Source organism: Saccostrea cucullata, unplaced genomic scaffold (genome assembly GCF_032062105.1).
Source record: "Saccostrea cucullata isolate Sc308-1 unplaced genomic scaffold, CSIRO_AGI_Scuc_v1 ctg7009, whole genome shotgun sequence".
NCBI lineage: Eukaryota > Metazoa > Mollusca > Bivalvia > Ostreida > Ostreidae > Saccostrea > Saccostrea cuccullata.
Window position 1 is genome coordinate 7,455 of NW_026925454.1, and position 7,454 is coordinate 14,908.

Sequence of the window (7,454 nt, forward strand, 5' to 3'; positions counted from 1 at the left end):
GTTACATCATTAGTATGTTGAGATGAAAATGTCCCTCGAAAGTCTTTTTTTCAATAAGATGTAACCTGTATATTTTTTTCCTGTAAAAAGTGTATATTGTATCAATTTATTTTTAGAGGAAATTAATCCTCTAACGTTCTGCTGTTTTCTATATATAATGTTTATTTTCTTACTGCAAATAATGACTGTAAAATCTAGTATATTAAAGATGGTTGCTCTGGCTTTGAAATACTGAATGTTCAATGAACCAATATGAATTAAGAGAAAAAAATTACCCTGTAGACTTTTGCTATTTTCAAACTGTAAATGTTAGTAGGTAGCACTGTATCACTGATATTCTTTGGTAGGACATTTACTCCGTAAACATGGTCAAATCAAAAAGCTATGTAAACGATGGTTGCTTTGGCTTTCAAATACTGAATGTACAATGCATCAATGTCATTTTTGAGAGGAAATTTACTCTGTAGATTTTGTTAACTTGAAAATGTTAACGTTTTATAGTTTTATTGAAAACTGTACATGAGTATCAGTGCTATACTTTGCAGGGGGAGGGGGGTGGTATTTACTCCGTAAAGTTAAGCTGTCGAAAGGACCCAATATACAGTGTATCAATGTCATGTTTGATAGGACACTTACTCTGTAGATTTTTGCTAATTTCAAATTGTAATTGTAGTAGTAAACACTGTATGAGTGATATTCTTTGGGAGGAAATTTACTCCGTAAAATCTACAAGATATGTAAACGATTGTTGCGTTGGCTTTCAAATACTGAATTTACATTGCACCAATGTGAATTTAGAGAGGAAATTTACTCTGTAGATTTTTATTACCAAACTGTAATGTTAGTAGTGAACACTGTATCAGTGAAATTCTTTGGGAGGAAATTTACTCCGTAAAATCTTGTTATATAAAGAATAGTCGCTTCTGAATTGAATACTGTATGTTTACTGTATGAATGTCATTTTGAGAGTAAATTTACTCTCTAGATTTTTGCTATTTTCAAATTGTAATGTAGTTGTGAACACTATATCAGTGATTCTCTTTGGGAGGAAATTTACTCCGTAAAATCTAGCTGTGTAAACGATGGTTGCTTTGGCTTTGAAATACTGAATGTACAATGCACTGAAGTGCATTTTGAGAGGAAATTTACTCTGTAGAGTTTTATTCTATTTTGAAATGTAGTGGTGAACAATGTATCAGTGATATTCTTTGGGAGGAAATTTACTCCGTAAAATCTAGCAGTGTAAACGATGATTGATTTGGCATTGAAATGCTGAATAAACAATCCACCGACGTAAATTTAGAGAGGAAATTTACTCTGTAGATTTTTGTTATTACCAAACTGTTATGTTAGTAGTGAACACTGTATCAGTGATAGTCTTTGGGAGGAAATTTACTCCGTAAAATCTAGCTATGTAAACGATGGTTGCTTTGGCTTTGAAATACTGAATGTACAATGCATCAATGTGAATTTAGAGAGGAAATTTACTCTGTAGATTTTTGCTATTTCTGAATTGTAATTGTTGTAGTGAATACTGTATCAGTGATATTCTTTGGGAGGAAATTTACTCTGTAAAATCTTGTTATATAAAGGATAGTCGCTTCTGAATTGAATACTGTATGTTACTGTATGAATGTCATTTTGAGAGGAAATTTACTCTCTAGATTTTTGCTATTTGCAAATTGTAATGTAGTTGTGAACACTATATCAGTAATAGTCTTTGGGAGGAAATTTACTCCGTAAAATCTAGCTATGTAAACGATGGTTGCTTTGGTTTAAAATACTGAATGTGCTATGAACCAATGTGAATTTAGAGAGGAAGTTTACTCTGTAGATTTTTTGTTATTACCAAACTTCAATGCTAGTAGTTAACACTGCATCAGTGACATTCTTTGGGAGGAAATTTACCCCCTAAAATGTAGCTGTCTATTACACTGTATCATTGTCATTTTGAGAGGAAATTTACCCTGTAGATTTTTGCTTTTTTCAAACTGTAATGTTAGTAGTGAACACTGTACATGTATCAATGATATTCTTTGGGAGGAAATTTACCCCCTAAAATGTAGCTGTCTATTACACTGTATCAATGTCATTTTTGAGAGGAAATTTACTCTGTAGATTTTTGCCTTCTTCAATTTGTAATGTGGTAGTGAAAACTGTTTCAGTGATAGTCTTTGGGAGGAAATTTACTCCGTAAAATCTAGCTATGTAAACCATGATTGCTTTGGCTTTGAAATACTAAATGTACAATGCACCAATGTGAATTTAGAGAGGAAATTTACTCTGTAGATTTTTGCTATTTCTAAATTGTAATTGTTGTATTGAATACTGTATTAGTGATATTCTTTGGGAGGAAATTTACTCCGTAAAATCTTGTTATATCAAGGATAGTCGCTTTTGAATTGACTACTGTATGTTAACTGTATCAGTGTCATTTTTTGAGAGGAAATTTACTCTGTAGATTTTTGCCTTTTTCAAATTGTAATGTGGTAGTGAAAACTGTTTCAGTGATAGTTTTGGGAGGAAATTTACTCCGTAAAATTTCGCTTTCGATGCAATTGAACCATTTATCTAATGCAAAATTTTATAAATTAGTACATAAATTATAATGAAACTGACAAAAAAATTGATTTTTGCATTAAAAAAATAATGACCCATGCGAGGCTAGAATTTAAAAAATCACTTCTAGTGCACTGTACAGGTACATGTAGACCATCGTACTGAGCTTTCATCACTGCACACAAACAGTGGATTAATTTGAAAGGACAAAAAAGCACCACATTTACCCAGTTGGATGGTGGCGGGTGATTTTTTTTATGGCCAGTGCTGTGCAATGTGGGACTGGACAATGTACTTGTCTCTGTTACAAAAACCTGGATTTTAAGGACTGTGAAAACAAATACAAACCTGTAAGTAATCTTCACTGTTATCTTAGGCAAAGTCACCTTTGCCATAAAACTTCTTCTTGTTAACTTTGCTGATATTTCACTTAAATAAAATGAAATTACTTGAATATTTCGAAAGTTTGGCATTTTTTTTTGGAATTCGGGGGTGAAACTGTTCCGTGTAATCCCAGTGTCAGTGAACCAGAGGAAGACAAAACTATAAATCTAGAAACTTGCTTTTCAACAAACTGTCCATGTTAAAAAAAAAACAGAACGGCAAGCTATTACAAATACTTTAAATGCTCAAAATACTCTAAATTTTGATCTTCTTAAGCCCTATAACAAGACCCTTATTAGAGGGTGACCTGGCTATCGATACTAGTTACAGTGGGATTGATGAATTCCTTTTCGTTTTATACACAAATTCCCACTGCAACAAGGGTCATGCTTCTGTATATAATATGTTAAACTAGTACTTTGATAAGTAAATTTATCATATACTTAGTAGTAAATACACCGATTCTGCACGGCGTGATACGGGTGACGTCACAATACCCCATATCACGGCCCGGTCCGAAAATCCATATCACGTATCGGACCGGCGGGCCGAAAATCCATATCAAACCGGAAGTAACGCTTGTATTAAGTTCAAAAGTTAATTTAGTTGATTTTATTTAAATATTCATGTAAAATATTTCTTTAATGACATTTGTGGTCTTATTTTTTTTTCCAGTTACCAAAAATTGGCTCTTTTAGATTTTAAAGAAAAATGTCATAAACAAGCACGAAACATTCTTCAATGACAATATATGAACTCGCACATTAAGTATTTTAAATATATGATAAATAGAATACTACAACTAAAATCCATATCATATGTCACATCAGCCCTCGGGCCCCATATCAGCCCTCGGGCCTTCGGCCCTCGGGCTGATATGGGGCCACTCGGGCTGATATGACATATGATATGGATTTTAGTATGTAATATTCTCTATGTATATAATTAGTTCTAAATTGTTTTTCAATGTTATTTAAATATGAAAATGAAATATCAATAATAATAATATGTAATATGTATCTTTCCTCTTCTTTTTCTATTGTATATAATTGTGATTAAATATTGAAAAAAAAGATACCGATCAAAGGAGCTCCTGGATGAGGTTTTACCAGAGGGACTTTGTGGACGGTTTGCCTCGATATTTGGTTGTACATTCTTGAATAGATATTGAAAAAAATGAAATTAAATCACGAATTTATCCAATTGTTAATAAAAATGATATCACATGCTAATATCTTCAACGAATTATTCATTTAATTATTCATTTAATATTATGTCTTTGTAATAATTTGTAAATTTCTAGTGAAAATAAATAACGTGTACCATTCAGTGGCGGATCCCGGAATTTCGTAACGAGGGCGCAGTGAAAAGCAGGTGGTCAGGAGGCTGCACTGAAGCCCCCGGTAGTTCTAGGGCAAGATCCTGGTGTGGGTCCAGGGGTCCGACGCCGCCGGAAGCTGACAAACTTTTACAAATAAGAGACGATTTTTCCTTGATAATGGAAATACATGTAGAAGTTTTACACACAAAAAATTCAAATGGGGGGGGGGGGGCACGAATGGCGCGCCGGCCCTGGATCCGCTTTTGCCATTTGTTTATTTTTAAGTATTCTATACATTATAGCGACTGTTTCCGTACTTCTGGCTGTTCCTGGTGTACAAGTACTATGGAGGGAAACGTGTTCGATTTAATTGGTGGATATTGCAATTTGAAGGAATCATGTCCTAACCAAAAATGTGTCGTAGAAGGTAAAATATACAGAATTTTGTTTTGACACCTTTTTTATATCATAAAAATATACATTAGGGCCTATGTTTATTTTATCGTAAAAATAATTTCAAGAAGCGTTTTTGAAATTAGATTTATTTCAGAAAACAAGTCAGTAAGGAACTACAGAGTGAATAATTACATGTATCTTAACAAATACAGATAATGCGGTTACGTGAGTTTAAGATGGATAAGAAATATGAGAAAAGAAAGGGTTTTAAATATTTTTTGATGTGCCCTTTTATAAATATACTTTTCTTTTGTAGATTGCAGATCAAAATGTTGCGGAGCAGGGTGTGGCCCAGAAGAAAGTGAGTCATTGGTGGGAATAGTTGCCCCTGTTGTATCCGTAGTAGGGGTTATTATCATTGTCATTGTCGTCGCCATCTTCATCAATATTGTTCGAAAACGACGATCGACCTGAAACTAACAACCCACATCTTGACGCTGTCAACAGGGGGTCGACTTGTCCTTTGGCGAGTGTGATAGCAACGTCACTGATTACGTCACAGTCCCTGAACTACCAGAACTAAGTGCTCGAGCAGAAGAAAAATTAAAGGCAATATAAGATAACAAAGACCATAGGCAAGAATGAGATAAATTTTATATACTAGTATTGTACTTAATATCAATCCGGTGGTTAGCGCTAGATGGTACAATGTACAGGTAAGTGACGCAATACGCATTTTATGAACGATAACTCGCGTTTGACTACCTGTATATTGTACCATCTAGCGCTAACCATCCTTACTTCGTCATCATTTCATTATAATCACTCTTATGATTGTAGAGCAGACTATATTTATTATGTATTGAAACATATTTTCTCGAGTTTATGAACAAGTGTGATATTTTTGTACCTCTTTTAAGAGAAGATCTTTTATGTTTGAATGTATTTTTCATGGAGATACTGTTTTAAAACAGTAAGGTATTTTTTAAATCAAAACTGTCATACCATTAAACAGCATAGACACAAGTTTTGCTTTGTCCATTCCTTTGCTCTTCGAAACAAGTTTTTGCAATTTAATTAAACTCTTTATATGTACTTTCTTTAAGTTAAGAAAAGAAAATTTCACTCATGTCTAAAACAAACCCAATTCATTTAAGTTTGAAACAGAAAATACAATTAGTATTTATTTGTCAATAAGATTATTGTTTAATTTCTTTCAAGATTCTGTTCCATGCAAAGTTAAAGTATTAAGATGATATATAGAATATTCAGTAAGAAAATCCTTGGAGATATATTTTTTCAATGTAAACCACATGTTTATAACGGAACCGTTTATAACTTATTCTTCATGAAAAAATTAGAAATTTGTATTGCACAAAAAGATGGGCGTATTTGGTGTGATTTGGTTGGCTGATCATACACGTAGCTGGTCAGATCTTTAAAAAAAATGCAGAGGATTTTGTTTTCATTTAGTTTGAAAAACCGTATCATAGTGTAACATTAAGGATCGTTTTCGGAGGAACAATAACATAGTAATGCTTCATTAAAAATGAACACCTATAAGATAAAAAATCAGAGATGATACGTGTACATGTACACCAAAGATTATATAGAATAGAAGATTGGAATTGATTTCGCTCTCGGTGCAACTGAATAATTTATCTAATTCAAATTTTTAACAATCAGTACATAACATGAAACTTACAAAGGAATTGATTGTTTGCATTAAAGAAAAGCCCCACATGCGAGGCTTGAATAAAAAGAATTCACTTCTAGTTCACTGAACAGGTAGCCCCTCCTGCTGTATCATCGCTACACAAACAGTGGATTTAATTTGAAAAGGACATAGAAGCACTCGAATAACACAGTTCGATTTGGGGAAAAAAGATTATTTTTATGGTCTCTAAGTCCTCTATCCATTTTTTGCAAATGATGTACTTTTCTTTGAATTAAAATGCACACAAATAACGATTCAAATCATGGAGAGAAGACCCAGAGATAGTAAAGTTTTAGAAAAACGTGTATTGAAAATGTACCATTTTGAGCCAAATGTCTGATCGAACTAATTTTCAGATTATATTTTAGCAAATCAAAACTCACATGCGGGAGAATATTTTCTTTTTCCATTTCACGGGAACCCGATAGATAAAAAAAAGTTAAAATTTCATGTGACACGTCGATAAAATTTTCACTTTTCAAGTACATCCAGATTCCTGCCGAATGCCAATCAAATGCGCCCTCGTTCTTTAATGCATTAAATAATGTTTGATATCTTGTTTTTATGGCATGTCAAGCGTAGCATTATTTGACCTCTTTCTCATTAGTATTGTATATATTTCAGACAATATTTTGTTTGTTTTTTTATATGTTTTATTTAATCTTGATTTCATTGTTTATTTTCTTTTATTTGTATTTCTTTTTTCCATTAAATTTGTATTGCATGTTTTTATTTGTATTCTTGATTTTTATTTGTATTTTATTATAATTTATACGTATTAATATTTTTTAATATGTTTTCTATGATATATAATAGCGTAAAAATGCACGTCGAAATTATGCGTAAGCATAAAACCAAAAAAAAAAAAAAAAAATCTGTACAAAAATATACGTATTTTTAAATAAATATACAAGGATGTAAATTGATGTTTTCTGATTATCTTTTTAAAAACAATAAAAGCTTTAATATAAAAAAAGCTTACAAAGCACATGTATATCTTGCACATTTTTATTACGTAGACATACTCATGAACTTTGAAATTGCACAGTTGTAGGGCAGAGAATATTCACCAATTGG